This window comes from Lycium barbarum, chromosome 1, assembly GCF_019175385.1.
Source record: "Lycium barbarum isolate Lr01 chromosome 1, ASM1917538v2, whole genome shotgun sequence".
Classification (NCBI taxonomy): domain Eukaryota; kingdom Viridiplantae; phylum Streptophyta; class Magnoliopsida; order Solanales; family Solanaceae; genus Lycium; species Lycium barbarum.
The window spans coordinates 20,364,287-20,383,989 of record NC_083337.1 but is presented as its reverse complement, the minus strand read 5'-3'; positions in this window follow the sequence as shown (position 1 = coordinate 20,383,989).

The following is a 19,703-nucleotide window of genomic DNA, read 5'->3' as shown; positions in this document are numbered from 1 at the left end:
TCGTGTACTATAACTTTTACCCTTTTTGTTAAATAGGCTTACTTACTGAAATTACTTACCATAATACAATGTATCTAGGAAAATAAATCACTATCGGACATCCAACACTACCCTTGTCTTGCATAACCCCCGCTCCTCCCAGACTCTCAACTATAAACATGGAATGAATAAGCAATATTAACGACAGTAGTACACGCATATTAATCATAGAATTATGAGATGTAGAGTAATGCAAATGTGATGCAAGGGCCTAAACAAAATGTACACACATGCTACCTGATGTCTTTGCTCAGTAGCCATGACCTGCAGGTGACCCATGGTGTCATATACCACTCGTTCCGGAATACTCCTCGGACCCGAGCCCAAACCTCCGCTCCGAAAGAAAGATCAGATGCGGATCCAAATCATATACATATATGTATTTGACATACTAAACTCAACGACCACAAGGCCCAATAACACAATGCCCATACTCAGCCTTGACTGCTATCTATATTTCCGCCTAGATCATACAATGCAATACAACCATGCGATAAATCAAACAATCATAATTCCTGCCCTTGATGGGCGTACTACCAACCCAAGTAAATGTCACGACCGACCCGGAGGGCCGCGACGAGCACCCGGTGCTAGCCCTCCCGGGCGCCTCTTTACATATCATCGCCATAAGCACTTACTTGCGTTTCATAGGGACTTTCCATTTCTAGTGCGTGATTGTGTACATACATCCGTATCCGTATCCGTATTAATATCCGTACTCTTTTACATTCGTCTCCATATTCGGATTCATATACATATTCTTATTCATAATTGTATCATGTCTGTATTCATACTCATATCTATATCATATACATATCAATATCATATACATATCATTTACATAGCATACTCGACTACAAAGGTTCGGTGTTTCACGTACCCGACCATGGTTAAGCTCGGTGTTCATACATACCTGGCCAACAAAGGCTCAGTGTTACACATACCTGACCCTACCAAGGCTCAGTGTTATCCGTACCCAACTGCAGTGGTGCACACACATCGTCACATATATATATATATATATATATATATATATATATATATATATATATATATATATATATATATATATATATATATATATATATATATATATACATCTATATATTCTACCTGGCCATATAAGCTCGGGGTTTCATAATAGTCATACATATGCACACATACATATAAGCTCATAGGCATCTTTAGCATTATCACTACCATCATTGTCATCATTATCGTCGTTCATTACATCTATCCTTATAGGATTATTCGTCATATGGGGAATTTGGTACAATCGTAATACATATCAAGAATTATAAGCTTTGTAGCTTTTTTGAACATAGAATCATTTGGAGAGCCTCATAGGCTCATAGACGAATAGATATTTGGCCAAAGAACCATGCCTTATGAAAGAAGGGTTAGCCTTATATACCTTCCCGTTCAACTATTTTATCACTTGCACGTTCTCCTTCAACGCTCACGTTTCTACCTTTATTAGAGTTATACTATCATTAGAAAATCGATAGCTAGCATACATGACTAAAGCTAGAAAAAATCAGACAGCATCTCCTTTATTTATACGACATTCCTCCATATCGTCAATCAACTCCCAAACGTCAATAATACATTCACAATATCATAACAATAGTCTTCATTCATCCACATTATCTATATTTCTTAATTCACTTCCAATCATCCATATCCATGGTTATAACACACGACTACGTTCATTCATATACAATGCCTATCCCATGTTCTTAACATAATTTATAACATAACCGTATCACAACACATCAAGAATCATGACTCAATTCAAGCTATTACTCACAATGATACTATTCCCACATTCATGACCCATTTTTCTATATCCTTCTAGAATCCAAGTGTTTCAACTTTCAAATACCTGAAACAACATGGAAATACCATAAATCTTGCCTTAGATGGTGTATGGATGAACCTTGGGTGAAAGCACCTCACTTGAGCAAAACCCTAGTTTCACCTTCACTTGGATTCCTTGCCTTGGATGAACTTTAATGGGTTTCTTACACTTGATTCACTTAGTTTGATGTTGTTGATCACTAATATCTCTTGAATTCTTGTAGGAGAAATGTAGAGAGATGTTTTAGAGAGAAGGGGTGTGAAAGAGAAATGAAATAAAATGAAACTTGATCCCTTATTAATAATAGAAATCTGTCCCGACCAGTTTCTACGGACCAACATACGGTCCGTATAATTTATACTGACCGTATGTCTGGCCGTAGATTTGGTCCAGAGAAGGGTGCTATTTTGGGCTGATTATACGGTCCAACATACGGTCCGTATGTTTTATACGGCCAGTATGTTTGGCCGTATAATGCCCAGTTTTCCGAAGTTCGTTCTCGTCGACTTGTTTGATCTCCAATCCTTATGGAACCTTCTTAGAAATTGTTTATCACCTTATTAAAAATCTAAGGGGAGTTATAACTCTTCTCCAAAGCATTATTAAATCCTCGTTAACTTGTTACTCGTAATTCCTTTTCGATATCTATCGTATGCCTTACCTTCTCTTGGCAAACTTTCTTCCCCTATCTCGAATGTCTTTGAAATATTAATTAGGGGCATAAAATTTCATTCCTTACTTATTGAAATACCGTATACTAGTGCTTTTCTCTAGTCTATTTGCTGTACATCAACGTAAAAAATTATCCGAGGTGTAACATTTCTCCCCCCTTAAGAACATTCATCTTCGAATGTTAAATTCTCAAGGATTCTATAAAATTTCGCCAGAGTTTTCCCTGTAATATGGCAATACCATCCTATCACAACAACCCATAATAACAATGCCTCACAGGGCCATAACATAATAGCAATAGAATTTGGCCACACACGACCCAAATGCATAAGAAGAAAGAAAACATACACACCTTATGATCTTGATGTCTCGTCTTGGATTTCTTCTAGGGGCTGAAATAAATGCGGGTACTTGGATCTCATAATTTCTTCCACTTCCCATGTCATTTCTTCTCGTTTATTTTTTCTCCATAAAACCTTAAGTGAGACCACCTCTTTGTTCCTAAGTCTCCGTACATGTCTATCTAGTATGTCAATGGGTACCTCTTCATAAGTCAACTTTTCTGTCACTTGAACATCATTTACTGGCACGATCCTAGTAGGATCTCCAACATATTTTCGAAGTATCAAGACATGGAAAACTGGGTGAACTGACTCTAAATCAGGAGGTAGATCTAACTCATAGGCCACTTTGCCTACTTTGCGCACAATCTCATAAGGCCCAATGTACCGGGGACTAGCTTCCCCTTTTTTCCAAATCTCATTACACCCTTCATTGATAACTGATACGCTCAAATTACACCTATTAATTGTATAACGCGGACGTTGTCAAATATAGTAACCCAACGAGGTTGGGGTCGAATCCCACAGGGACTATGGTGTGAAAAGGTTACTAAAGTCGTAGGTGCTAAGTTCTAGGTCTAATGTCTTAATCCGATAATTTGTGTAAAAGTTGGGTTTTCTATGACTAGTTGCTAAATTATTGCTTTGGTGACTATTTATGGTAAAAGAAACTAAGGTTGTGTCCCCGTTAGATAGAGTGTATGATCATGGGTATTGATCTTGATATACTTGTAATGGATCATTATATAAATGCACTTAATCTCTATGTGAATCTCTACTATTTCCCAATAAATAAAGATTATATCTTTCTATGACTTTCCCAAATATAAGAAAGTGATTATGAAGAACGATTAATCATGCTAAGTAAATTCCTCTTATTCCTAAGTGAATTTATTAAACAAAGTTTAAAGCTTTGAGTTCTTGTTAATTATTCTTACCAACCCTAATTATTTTTCCAAATAAATTTAGGGTTTATGGCTTTAATCAATGTTTGCAACCATTAATTATGAATGAAGAATGAAGAATAACTAAACCCTAATAATCCATTATTTGTATATCAATCACAAACTCAATCACAAAACACCCATCATTGGGTTCACGACCCTAGTAAGGGAATTTAGTTACTCATGACAAAGAACAAGAAATAAGAAATTGAAGAATTCATAATTGCTTACTTTGGAATGAAAAAGGAATTCGTAATACTTGAATTGATGTTTGAATCTTCAAAAACTAGAGAGAATTAATATTCTAAGTCAAGAGACAAAAATATACTGAATGATTTCTCACTATTAAAACCCTACAATGACTATTTATAAGTTTTGGAAAAACAAAAGTTACAGATTTGCACTTTGGTCCCGTCATCACGAAACACGGTCCGTAAACTGATTTACGGACCGTAAAGTTAATTTACGACCCAGTCGTCCTTCAGTTGTGAACTATTTCCTTCTTTTGAAATACGGACCGTAAAGTGGTTTACGGTCCGTAAACTGCATGATCGTCTTTCACTTTTCCAAACTCAGACTTTCTGCCACAAGCTTGAATGATTAAATACGTGATGGAATACGGACCGTAAACTGAAATACGGTCCGTAAACTTAGCTCGTAAATCACCATCTTCTCAGCTTGACTTTCTGTTTTTGGGATCCTTTAATACGACCATGGAATACGGCCCGTATTGTAGAATACGGACCGTAAACTGCATTTACGACCTGGTTCTGCACTTCAACTGTTATTATGCCGAATCTGTTCCTTTACCTGAAAAACACTAAAAAACCACGTAAAATCACATAGGCTTGCTTAAAAACAAGTAAAACTTATAGCCAAAAAGCATCGATTGTGGCGTAAAATCACGCCACATCAATGACACTTTTAAGAATACCTAATCTTTCACTTGGAACTCTAAGTCTCTTCGACGATTATCTGCATAGGACTTTTGACGACTTTGAGCATCTAATAACCGATCTTGTATGAGCTTGAATTTTTCTATGGCTTGGTGGACCAGGTTTGGCCCTATCAATTTAGTCTCTCCTACCTCGAACCACCCAATTGGGGATCTACACTTTCGCCCATATAAAGCCTCATATAGTGCCATTTAAATGCTAGAATGATAACTATTATTATAAGCAAATTCAATGAAGGGTAAGTGATTATCCCAATTACCTCCAAAATCTATCATACATGCCCGCAACATATCCTCAAGAGTCTGAATGGTACACTCAGCTTGTCCATCAGTCTGCGGGTGAAATGCCATGCTAAGGCTCACTTAAGTCCCTAAACCCTCTTGGAAAGACTTCCAAAAATTAGCTGTAAACTGGGTCCCTCTATCAGAGATAATAGATGCTGGGACACCATGGAGTCGCACTATCTCTTTAACATAAAGCTTTCCATAATCTTCCACCACATATGTTGTTCTGACTGGTAAGAAATGAGCTGACTTTGTGAGTCTATCCACTATCACCCATATAGAATCATATCTACGTCGGGAACGGGGTAGGCCTGTAATGAAATCCATGTTAATCACTTCCCACTTCCAAGTTGGGATTTCTACAGCTTGTAGCAATCCGCCCGGCTTTTGGTGCTCAATTTTCACTTGTTGACAGTTAGGACATTAAGCTACGAATTCCGCTATATCTTTCTTCATCCCATTCCACCAATATATAGATTTAAGATCATGGTACATTTTCGTTGCTCCAGGGTGGACAGAATAACGGGAGCAATGGGCTTCTCTTAATATTTGGTGGCGTAAACCTGCCACATTAGGAACACATAATCTGCCTCGGCATCGGAGAACTCCGTCTCCTACAATCTCAAATGATGACTCCTCCTTCTGAGGGAGTGTATCTCTTCAATGCATTAGCATGGAATCTTCGTATTGTCGCTCTTTCACTTCCGCTACTAGCGACGAGACTGCTAAATTCTGAATGATAGTTCCCTTGCTACCTGAGTCCACTACTCAAACTCCTAGGCTAGCTAACTGCTGGAGCTCACGAGCGATTTCTCTCTTCTCTGGTCGTACATCATACAAACTTCCCATAGATCTACGGCTAAGAGCATCAGCCACAACATTTGCCTTTCCAGGGTGATATAGGATATCAACATCATAATCTTTTAGCAATTCCAACCATCGTCGTTGCCGCAAATTCAACTCTTTCTGCTTGAAGATATACTGAAGGCTCTTATGACCTGTATAAATATCCACATGGACACTATATAAATAATGTCTCCACATCTTTAATGCATGAATCACTGCAGCCAATTCTAGATCATGGGTTGGGTAATTTTTCTCATGTTTCCGTAATTGCCTTGAAGCATACACAATCACCTTACCATGTTGCATCAGCACACAGCCTAGCCCAATGCCTGAAGCATCACAATAAACAACATATCCTTCCAATCCCTCTGGGAGTGTCAGTACTGGGGCAGAACTCAATCTATCTTTTAACTCTTGAAAACTACGTTCACAAGCATCTGTCCATTGAAACTTTGCTGATTTCTGGGTCAGCTTTGTGAGTGGTGCAGAAGTAGAAGAAAAACCTTCAACAAATCTCCTGTAATAACCTGCTAAGCCCAGAAAGCTATGAACCTCCGTAGGAGTTGTGGGCCTTGGCCAAGTCTTCACGGCCTCAATCTTTTGGCTATTTACCCGAATGCCATCGGCTGCCACAATGTGCCCCAGAAATGTCACTGAGTTCAACCAAAACTCACACTTAGAAAATTTTGCATACAACTCTCGAGTTTGAAGAACTCTAAGGATAGTACACAAATGATCCGCATGTTCTGCCTCGGATCTAGAATACACCAAGATATCGTCGAGGAATACAATCACAAATAGATCTAGGAAGGGCCTGAACACATTGTTCATCAAATCCATAAATACCGCCGGTGCATTAGTTAGCCCAAATGACATTACCCGGAACTCAAAATGACCATATCTTGTTCTGAAGGCTGTCTTAGGGATATCTTTCTCCCTAACTCTCACTTGATTATACCCGGACCTCAAATCTATCTTTGAAAACCATTTGACACCTTGTAATTGATCAAATAAGTCATCAATCCTTGGAAGAGGATACTTGTTCTTAATCGTCACCTTATTCAATTGCCGATAGTCAATGCACATTCTCAAGGAGCCATCTTTCTTTCGGACAAACAATATGGGTGCTCCCCACGGGGATGAACTAGGCCTAATAAAGCCTTTCTCAAGCAAGTCTTTCAATTTCTCCTTCAACTCTTTCAATTTTGCGGGAGCCATTCTATAAGGAGGAATAGATATAGGCTTGGTGTCTGGCAACACATCAATAGCAAAATCAATCTCCTGCTCGGGAGGGAGGCCTGGAAGCTCTTCCGGGAATACATCGGGAAACTCATTCATTACGGGAACTGACTGAAGAGTTGGCGGTTCAGCTACTACATCTTGAACCCGAACTAGATGATAAATGCAACCTTTTGTGATCATTTTCCTTGTCTTTAGATAGGAAATAAACCTACCTTTTGGTGACGCGGTATTCCCTTTCCATTCTAAAATTGGTTCTCCCGGAAATTGGAAACAAACCATTTTCATTCTATAATCGACATTGGCATAGCTAGAAGCCAACCAATCCATGCCCATAATAACATCAAAGTCTACCATTTTTAACTCATGCAAGTCAATCATAGTACGACGGTCACAAATCACAACTATGCAGTTTCTATATACTCAGCTAGCTATTACCGATTCACCAACAAGTGTAGACACCTTAAAAAGTTTGATTGACTCCGATTTGACTATAAATCGACCCGCAATATACGGAGTAACATAGGACAACGTGGAGCCCAGATCTATTAAAGCATATACATCATGAGAAAATACCGATAATATATCTGTGACCACATCAGGAGAAGACTCAGGATCTTAGCATCCAGCCAAAGCATAAATATGGTGCTGAGGACCGCTAGCACTGGGTACTCTCCCTCTGCCTCTACCATGGCCGACTGGCGCATGTGAACCTGGCCCCATAGGGCGTACAGACGATGAAGATCCGTCTACCGACCCTGAAGGCTGGGTCCTACCTCTACCACTAACTGAGGGGCAATCACGCATAATATGGCCGGGACGACCACATGAATAGCAAACCTCTGAACCCGATCGGCACTAACCCGAATGTAACTTCCCACACAGGGAACATCGTGGTATGGGTGGCCTCGCCTGACCCGAATCACCTCTGAACTGAGATCCCAAAAAACTCTGACTCAGCCCGGAATGAGTAGATCTATCGAATCTCTGGCCTGAAAACCGTGGAGGCGCACTAGTCAAAGAATGGCCTGAATGCCTAGAAAACTGTTGTCTGTGCCCGCCTCTATACTCACTCATCGGACCCGAAGATCTAGCCCTCTTGCTATGTCCCCTATCATGCTCACGCTCACTTCTTTGCTGTTGTAGGCTTTCTTCTAAATTTTGAGCATGGGCCTGAATGTGTGAAATATCCATGTTGTCCTGAAGGGACACGGTCAAGCACCTATCCATCAAATGTGGCCCTAGGCCTTTCACAAATCGGTGCACTCGGTCACCCATATCCGCTACCATGGCCGAAGCATACCTGGCCAAAGAATTGAAGCGGAGACTATACTCTAAAGCGCTCATGCTACCTTGCCTCAAATTGAAGAATTTATCGGCTCTAGCTCGCCGAACTTCTGGAGGCAAATAATGTCGGAGGAAAACATCAACAAACTCTTGCCATACCGGGGGAGGCACATTGGCTCCCCGTAAAGCCATCCAAACCGTTTACCAATGAACCGTAACATCCCTCAATCTATAGGACGCTAACTCCACCGATTCGGTATCCGAAGCATGTATCAAGCGAAGCGTCCTCAACATTCCATCAATAAAATTTTGAGGGTCCTCATCCGGCTTTGATCCAAAGAATTTCGGAGGGTTCAAGCTAATGAAGTCACGGGCCCTTGCACTAACAGCTCTATCACCCTGCCCCGTACTTTGCCGTTGAGTCTGGGCAGCAACCAATCGAGTAAGAAAAAGAATGACCTCTTCTACATCTTGGCCTGAAGCATCCGGTGGAGGAGCTGGAGGTGCTGGAGCTGGGGCTGAGGCTCCCTCACGCTCCTCAGAAATAGGCACTGACTGGGAGGACTGAGATTGAGCCGTATTTTGGGACTCACTTTCCTCTACAACTGTTGGCGGTCCTTTTTCAGCCTGCTTTTCTGCCACTGTCTTGCCCTTTTGGGCTGCTGTAGCCTTTCTCTTTACAGGCATATCTGAAATACACAATACACGGTTAAGGAGAAAGAAGTTCTTATATCATAGCTCTATCGCACGATGTTATGAAGAAAGAAGGTCAATCATTCCTAAAATGCCCGCAGCCTCTTGTTTATAAGTGTGGCGCGCAACACACCCATAACCAAGACTCTACTGGACACGGCTCGTAGACACACCCTAGGATAGAACTGCTCTGATACCACTTTTGTCACGACCCAACCGGAGGGCCGCGACGGGCACCCGGTGCTAGCCCTCCCGGGCGCCTCTTAACATATCTTTGCATCTACATCTAGGTGAACCACATAATAAATCATTCTTTCTACTCATCAATCGTACTAATCCCGTTGTACAATCAATACATTTATATCATCATTTGCAACTATGCCCATGTCAATGTACATAAACCGACGAGGCTAACAAAATGATATCCAAAAGATAGGCCGACAAGGTCAAACATATCTAACTACATACACATGTCTACGAGCCTCTAAGGAGAGTATGTCATATCATATAGGCGGGATAGGACCCCGCTATGCCCATAAATATATACACAAAATAATAAGTACCAAAAGCTTTAGCTCCGAAAGAAATGGAGCTCCGCTATGTAGTCCCTGAGTAATGTAGCTATAGATCAAGCCTGTCTCCTTGGCCACCTGCGGGCATGACGCAGCGTCCATTAACAAAAGGACGTCAGTACGAAGAATGTACTGATTATGTAAAGCATGATCAATATCAATATAGAAACCTAATAAGCAACATAAGAAATAGCATTAGATGGGAGATAGTAGTATCATCGTCATAAGCACTTACTTTCCTTTCATAGGGACTTTCCATTTCTAGTGTGTGATTGTGTACATACATCCATATCCGTATCCGTATTCATATCCGTATCTGTACTCATTTACATTCGTATCCATATTCGTATTCATATACATATTCTTATTCGTAATTGTATCATGTCTGTATTTTTACTCATATCTATATCATATACATATCCATATCATATACATATCATTTACATAGCATACCCGACCATGAAGGTTCGGTGTTTCACGTACCTGACCATGGTTAGGCTCGGTGATCATACATACCTGGCCAACCAAGGCTCAGTGTTACACATACCTGGCCCTACCAAGGCTCAGTGTTATCCGTACCCAACTGCAGTGGTGCGCACGCATCGTCACACATATATATATACATCTATATATTCTACCCGACCATATAAGCCCGGGGTTTCATAATAGCAATACATAGGCACACATACATATAAGCTCATAGGCATATTTAGCATTATCACTACCATCATCGTCATCATTATCGTCGTTCATTACATCTATCCTTATAGGATTATTCGTCATATGGGGAATTTGGTACAATCGTAATACATATCAAGAATTATAAGATTTGTAGCTTTTTTGAAGATAGAATCATTTAGAGAGCCTCATAGGCTCATAGAGGAATAGATATTTGGCCAAAGAACCATGCCTTATGAAAGAAGGGTTATCCTTACATACCTTCCCGTTTAACTATTTTATCACTTGCACCTTCTCCTTCAACGCTCACGTTTCTACCTTCATTAGAGTTATACTATCATTAGAAAATCGATAGCTAGCATACATGACTAAAGCTAGAGAAAATCGGACAGCATCTCCTTTATTTATATGACATTCCTCCGTATCGTAAATCTACTCCCAATCGTCAATAATACATTCACAATATCATAACAATAGTCTTTATTCATCCACATTATCTATATTTCTCAATTCACTTCCAATCATCCATATCCATGGTTATAACACACGACTACGTTCATTCATATACAATGCCTATCCCATGTTATTAACATCATTTATAATATAACCAAATCACAACACATCAAGAATCATTACTCAATTCAAGCTATTACTCACAATGATACTATTCCAACATTTATGACCCATTTTTCTATATCCTTCTACAATCCAAGTGTTTCAACTTTAAAATATTTAAAACAACATGGAAATACCATAAATCTTGCCTTAGATGGTGTAGGGATGAACCTTGGGTGAAAACACCTCACTTGAGCAAAATCCTAGTTTCACCTTCACTTGGATTCCTTGCCTTGGATGAACTTTAATGGGTTTCGTACACTTGATTCACTTAGTTTGATGTTGTTGATCACTAATTTCTCTTGAATACTTGTAGGAGAAGTGTAGAGATATGTTTTAGAGAGAAGGGGTGTGAAAGAGAAATGAAATAAAATGTAACTTGATCCCTTATTAATAATACAAATCTGTCCCGACCAGTTTCTACGGACCAACATACGGTCCGTATAATTTATACTGACCGTATGTCTGGCCGTAGATTTGGTCCAGAGAAGGGTGCTATTCTGGGCTGATTATACGGTCCAACATACTGTCCGTATGTTTTATACGGCCAATATGTTTGGCCGTATAATGCCCAGTTTTCCGAAGTTCGTTCTCGTCGATTCATTTGATCTCCAAACCTTATGGAACCTTCTTAGCACTTGTTTATCACCTCATTAACAATCTAAGGGGCGTTATAACTCTTCTCCAAAGCATTATTAAATCCTCATTAACTTGTTACTCGTAATTCCTTTTCGATATCTATCGTATGCCTTGCCTTATCTTGGCAAACTTTCTTCCCATATGTCGAACGTCTTTGAAATCTTAATTAGGGGCATCAAATGTCATTCCTTACTTATTGAAATACCGTATACTCGTGCTCTTCTCTAGTCTATTTGCTGTACATCAACGAAATTTTTTTCCGAAGTGTAACAGTAAATACAATTCTTTCAATACAGAGCTCTTATTTTCAAGGAAACAACCATATGAACATTTAACCAAATCAGATATACAGACGAAAATCACCCCCCTTATAGGGTTGCATAAAGTAAACACGTGGTAACTCCTCAGCGACAACAACACTTTCTATTAAACCTAAATCATTATTATTATAGCCATTATTTACCCCATAGTTTATTCACATTAACAAGTTCGTTCATCCAAACTCCATTTTCAAAGACCTAAACATGCATGCTCCCGTCAACTCTAAATGTATATACGATTCGCTAATCAAAGTCTAACTAAATAAACCATAACCTACCACTTTGACGAATAAATATTTGATTCTCCATGAATTGCTCGTCTTCTTAGCGTTCATCCGAATCCATAAGCGATAATATTCATAGGGAAAGGTGGGAAGGAAATTAGAAGGGTTTCTTTTTCTTGAGGTTAATGGTTTTCCTTTCATAAGGAACCTTATGAGTAGTCCTTGAGAGTCTTTTGTTGAAAAAGGAGAGAAAAATAGACTAAGTAGCCAAATTCGGGCTACTGTCCTGCGTGGACCGCTGCGGCGGTCGCTAGGCCGCTATAGCTGTACCGCTATGGCGGTCCACTGAACGCTATAGCGGTCCGCTTCACTTCCCTGGCCCGAAATTTCCAATTCTTTCCGAAATTGATTTTTCTCACTCCTAACCCTTAAAACACATCATGGGGCGTATTATTTACAATCTTTGGCCTAGATTGGGCATGGATTCGCGAAATATTAAATAACGACCGGACGGGTTATTACAATCTGTTTGCTGATTTCTTGGAAGATAGAACAATAAATAATTCCATTTTCCCTTTCCCTCCTTCTTAAATGATCTTACTCACATAAACTAGAGTGAAGATAGGGGTAATTAACAGTTTCCTTTTTCTATTGATTAATATTCAGATCAAAATGGAATTAGGTTCAGCTTGAGGTTGTGGGCTGATTGACTGTTAATGGCAATATCTATGATCATGCTCTCACTTAGTGTAGTCCATAGTGTGTGCTAGTTGTCTATGATTTGTAGTAAGTGTGTGTAGTAAAATCCTAGAATTAATGTGACTAAGGTGCTTGAGTGTAAATCTGTTCTTTTATTTGGTTTGATCAGGGCTTTAGCTTTCCTGTCTGAACTTGTTGCTTAAACATATAGAGTCCATAACTTGTTTTGTGTAGTTCATGTCACAAGTCTTACATCTGAAATTTGTCTTTTCCTAAATGATCAAATGTTTTGGTAAAAAAGGAAAATGAAAAGAAAGGGTCATTCTAGGAACAGTAAGACTAAGTCCTCATTTGAAGATTAATTAGGATTAAGCTAATCATCCTAATTAGCTAGTAAAATGGTTATTAATTTTCATCTTGATTAGTGATCATGTTGGAATTGAAAGGTATAAAAGTAGAAAAAAGTGGTTGTCTAGGAGGAAGTCTGCTCTTTGATCTCCTATTGATTAGTCCTATCCTCATTAGTTGTTTTATCTAACTGTTGAGGTAAACTTGTTATGGAAGTGGACTGATATGTCATATTTTTGCATCTGTGTTGTATTTCATTCATGTATGGGTCCTAATTTGATAGATGATCCTAAGTGTTAAAATGTAATAAGTTTGAAACATTAAGAGGAAGGATGGAATAGGTAGTTTTGGTTAGGTTTGGTCAAGTTCCTGAATAATTTAGAGATTGGGGCTTTTCTCTTTTCTTGTCTTTTTAGAAACATGAGGTCTGTCTTCTGTGTGAATAAGTGAAGAACATGGTGATAATAACTTAGCGTCCTTGACTGTCTAGACTTAAAAGGTGAAAACAAATAGGAAGGGTCTTATAATTCTAGTCTGTCACGACCCATTTTGGCATAAGCCGTGCGGGTAATCGAACCCTTAACCTAACGATAAATAAAGACATCAATAATTAAATCAAGCAGCAGAATAGAATAAATACGTAAGTCTCACGATAATATATATATATATATATATATATATGGTAGAATAGTGCGGAATTATAATACTCCCAGGGTCTAGTCTGAATAATACAAGAGCATCTAAAGGGATAAATACATGTCTGGAATAATAATACATAAAAGTATCTGTCTTTGAATAGGATTAAGACATAATGATAGAGAAGTATTCAAGTCAACGAATGGTCATGCTCACCCTGGAAAATCGAAGATAATGCTGAAACGACTATCAACCACGTGTAACGGAAGCAGATCCAACCCGATACTCTGCATTCATAAAGGAATGCAGCAAGTGCAGGTCAGTACAAAATAACAGTACCGGTAGGCATCATCGGCCAACTAAGCATAACTAACACAATTCAGATAATAGAGCCAGATAAACGGATAAACCAACAAGTATAAATCAAACATAATCGAAGCCAAGTATACGCATCGCCTAAGTAGAGCATCTAATCCCAAATGTGCCAAGTCTCAATATATCAAGTCAGAATCCAACATCACAAGTCCAACACCAAAACATCTCAAAGTAAGCCATGGTGCAATGCAATAATGTATAGATGCGATGCAATGCAATGCAATGCCATGCAAATATTGTGTACACATGTACTCCGGACGGAAATATCGACATCTCGATAGCACAACATAAAGTGACTCGCGACTTCTAAGTGCCACCCATCCCGGATCTTTGCCCAACAGACAGACGGGACCCCGGATCTTTGCCCATGGGGGTTCTCACCGACACCACTCTGGGGGACCCGCGGAGTCCATGCACTCACTCAATCCATGATTCTGGAACGAACATCGGATATCGGACTCTTACGTCGCTCAAGTAAAAATTGAGCCCAGCTCATCACAGTGTTTCATTAAGTATCAGAAGTATCTCAACAATATATCACGAAGAATGAGAGTGTGTGCAGTGCATGTATCCACAATAATCATGCTCAATATCACAAGTACCAACAATGGGTACGCCAACAATATATCTGCATCACAAGTACCAGCAGTGGGTACGCCAACAATATATCCGAGTCACAAGTACCAACAGTGGGTACACCAACAATATCATAATCAAGATAGAACGACAGATGTCAATATCTACTAACAACACGTGGCATCAAGCCAACACAATAAAGCAATCAATCACAACACAACGGGATGGTGATACGCTCAAATTACACCTATTAATGGTGTAAAGCGGACGTTGTCAAATATAGTAACCCAAACAAGGTTGGGGTCGAATCCCACAGGGAATATGGAGAGAAAAAGGTACTAATTATTTATGGTACTAATATCTAGAAACTTTAATTTTATTCCGAATAGTATAGAGGAGAGATTTGGTTTGTATTCGCTATTTTGAAGTATTTGGAATTTGTTTGGTTTGGGAGAACCAAAGTTGTGTCCCCGCGGTGATTAGATGTTATGCTATGGGTATCGATATGATATATTTCTAATGGGTCGGGGTTTTGTATGCACTTAATCTCTAATGCACTTTCTAATATTTTTCAATAGTTAGAAAGTATTTCTTTTCATGATTTTCCCAAATGTAGAAAAGTTGTAACTAGGATCGATTAAATATGACAAGTAGAACTCATCTTATCCCTAAGTGAGTTCATTAAACAAGGGTTAGCGCCCCGAGTCCTTGTTATATTATTTCAAATCACACCCTAGTTCATCTTTCCAAATAAACTAGGGTTTGTGCATAAGCAAGCGTTTGCAACCACTAACTAACAATGAATATGAGAAATAATAAAACACATCACAACCCATTATATATGTATACAATGTTAGACACCCATTACATAACACCCATCATTTGGGTCCAACCCTTTGATTAAGGAAACTACTCACACATGATGGTCTCAAAAGTAGTAAGCAATAAATGAGGCATAAAGCTTACAAAGTGTGATAAAGATGATGAAAAATGGAATCTTGTTGTCTTCACTAAGCTCCAAAAGTGGAGTAATCAATGCTCACCCACCAATGGAACTTTGGTCACGTGCATAAAATGAAAATTGGCTGCTAAAAATAACTTAAAATGTTCTTTAAATAGGCTCCAAAAAACGCACAACAGTGACTGACAAAATTTCCCCTGATGGCAAGATCGACGGACCGTCGATTCCTCCGTCCTTTGTATCTTCAGCGATGTGATCCATTCGACGGTGTCGTCGACCAGTTCGACGCTCTGTCGAGTATTCCGTCTTTTTCTCTTCTTGTTGAAAGATCTTGATTGACGACACAAACGACGAAGCATCGATCAGTTCGACGCTTCATCGATGTCTCCGTCCTTTGTCGTCTTCAACTAAGGTCATCACTGGAAAATCGAGCTTATCGATGCTTCGAAGGACGGTCCGTCGGCTGATCGACGGGACGTCGATTCTTCATTTCAGGCCAATTTGTCCTTTATTCTTTGTTTTTGCTTTTGGGCCATTGTTTTCCTAAAACACAATAAAAACATATTAACAAGAACCAGACTTACTTGAAAACAACCAAAATTCATAGTAAAAAGGCGTTGAATGTGCCACAAATCCGCGGCACATTAGATTGCTAGTCCCAAACACAAAACAGGGCCCAACCTAAGACAATATTCATCCCAACATCATACCCGAAGTTTCACATGCTTTCTCCGATGATATAATCTAAATATATGCTTCGCTAAGCAAAGTCTCACCAAAGGTAGCCATAACCTATCTAGATGGCCAAACAGCAATACCAACAAATCACTCTATCGCCTTCCCCTTCCGCTGAGCCTTAAGATCAATAAAGTCTAAGGCATAATCAAAATCTAGATTAGAAATCATGACGAACGATACTAATATTGGCATCATTCAATTTAGATCAAATCTAACCCTAGAATTTGGGGAAATGGGCCCACAAGGTCAAAACGGGAAATTCGAAAGCAAAATATCAAATTAAGCACTAGATGATCATAACCCAACAACTAATTGCTCATTTAACTCATAGATTTATCCAATTTTGAAATTGAAGAAAAACCCCAAATTTGGATATAAACCCTAACTCTTTGATTCCAAAATTCAACACTAATAATGGAAGATATATGATTAACAACCTTATATTCATCAAAATCTAGCATAAACCCCATGAATTTCGCCATTAATAAGCCTAAATAGAATATTCATTATCTCCACTTTTATCTTCTATTACTAAAGAATTACTAAGGGAAAGAGGAATCTATGATGATTAGGATTAATGAAATAGCAAAGGGATTAGCAAGATTTACCTCCAAGAGGTTTCTCTAATAATCTCTAAGAACAGATCCCAAGAGCGCTAATTTCGAAATGGTATTAAATGAGGGACTAAAGGCTTATTTAAATCACACTTAATGAAATAACAGGCCCATTACCGTCACAGTGGTAACTAGGCCGCAACGGCGGCGCCGCTACAGCGCCCAATAGGCCTCCCCAGCGGTCTGGGGCAAATCCCACTTGGCTGCCCTAGCGGCCATCACGCTGCAACAGCGGCGCTACTGGGACGACACTGGTGATGCCAATGCAGGCACTAGGTACCAGAAATCCCTTAATTTTTCTAAGTCTCGATTGAAATCCCGAACCGCTCCTGAGGCCATCTGCTCACAAACCACATACACAGACCCATACAAAAATATGCTATGAATGCACCCGTGGCCTTGAAATTTCCAACAGAAGTCTCGTTGATTGAGTCAACTACCGATGCCTCATTTCCAATTCCCAACCCAAGTCCCAAAATGCATCTGAGTGCATTGAGAACCGACCCAGATACATAAAAAAGTTATAAACGATCATGTGGACCTCTCGGAATTGATGAAATTCTGAAAAAGATCGGTTTACCCAAAAGTCAACTTTGGGTCAACTCTTTTTCACTTTAAGCCTTATTTCGCAAAAGTTGCTCAAATCTTGTCTAGACACCTCGTGAAGTGTGTCAACTGTTTCCTCAGGTGAAAAGTGAGCTAATCAATGCTCGAAAAAGGGCAAAATTGTCGGAAAGACTATAATGACCAAACGGGTCATTACATAGTCTGAATAAAAGAAGAGGATAAAAAGGATATAAAAGAGAGAAAATAGTAGTTGAAACCTTAAGAAAATGTTTGGCTTTGATCTGTGAACTGTTCAGTCATTCTTTTGGTATATGCTAAAGGGTAATAAAAGGGACCATAAGTGTAGATGGAGGGGTTGAAAACCACTTGGCTAAATGGGGAAGTCTTTTAAAGACATCTTAGGAGAAGGTTGAGAAAGGGTCAAGCATTACTTGACCCATAGTATCTTTCTTCCCAAGTAAGAGATTGTCATGGCATTCTTCATAAGCCTATGGGGTGTAATATCCTACCTTGAAACATTTGGTGTTTCTTTGCCCTTTTGTTAAGTTAAATGGATCCTAAAAAAATGAAATTTATTGTGTCCTTATCAGTTGTTCACTTAGATTAATAAACCTGGTCTTGCTCTATCTGTTTTGATATGCCTTAAGGGATGTGGTTTGACTAGGTTAGATGATATATGATAATTTGAAAGATTGCACTAAAACTGGAAAGAGGAAAAGGCTTTTCAAAAAGGGGAATACTGTTTGTTTTAAAATTAGGCAAGAAAAGTTCTATGTGGATAATGTGATAATACGTAACAGATTCTTTAACATTTGGTTAAGTTAGGATCATGATTTAGATCTTTATGTAAATTCTGTGTGCATTGATATGGTTCCAACTTGTATATGAAAGATGTCCTATTTTCTCCTTGTTTCCTAAGTCATAATAATATCTTAAAAAATAAGGAAAGCAGGGGTTGCATCCATTTAAGGAGGCAGTACAGTCTGAAGGGTATATTTGACCCCTTTCTTTGTGATACTTTGGACAATATGTCATGCTTTCCATTTTGAAATGTGCTTTGAGTCCATCAGTCTAAAGTCTAAGTAGAAAATAAAACTGAACCTAGTCGTGGTGGATATATGTGTTTTCTCTTTATGCAACATTAGAAATCAGCTAACGATATGATATACTTGTCTAGTTTTGGAAGAATGAAAACTAAGAATAGGCCATTGTTTTTGAACATGTCTAAATTATGTGCATCCCTTTAAAATCAACTTGTATCTTTTTGCAATAGAATAGGGTAAGGAGAAAAGATCTAAAAGGATCTCAAACACTGGACTAAAATTGTGAATCTTATGTGCATCCATGGGACTTTTGGCCCTTCTACTTGCTTAAGTTGTGTGTGAAAAATGTGATTGTTGTACCTAACGTTATGTCCGATACATAGAACCATTAAGACTTGAAAGTTCTTTGGCATTGTACCACAATTGATCCTGGCTTGGACCTCATTTTGCTTAAGTCTTAAATTGGATTTTGTTGAGAAGTACTACAACACGATACTAGTAGATGGCTGTTTCATTAAAAAAGAACTTTGATTTTCACTTATTTGGATTTGTCATATCATATCTGTCAGAACTACAGTTTGGTTTTTCTTATTTATTTCCTGTATTTTCTGTGAGGATCACCTAGACTTTTAGAACATAATTCCTAAAAAATGGAAAGAACCTTACTTGGTCTGTGCATAAGACATCTAGGCTCATTTGAGGATTTTGTCTAAACAATTCCACATGTACTCCATGAATGCCAAATCTGTTGTGATTGTACCATGTCTAGAAGCTGGTTCACCCTGTCCTCGTGTGCCTTCATACTTTGCAATATCTACTTGATTCAATACTGTTAAGGATTGTATTATTCCTATATGATTGTCAGTGTTGTGATTACTTGGTTTAAGCCCAGTCTTGGCCATACTGTGCCCATGCAGATTGTTTTTTTTTTTTTTT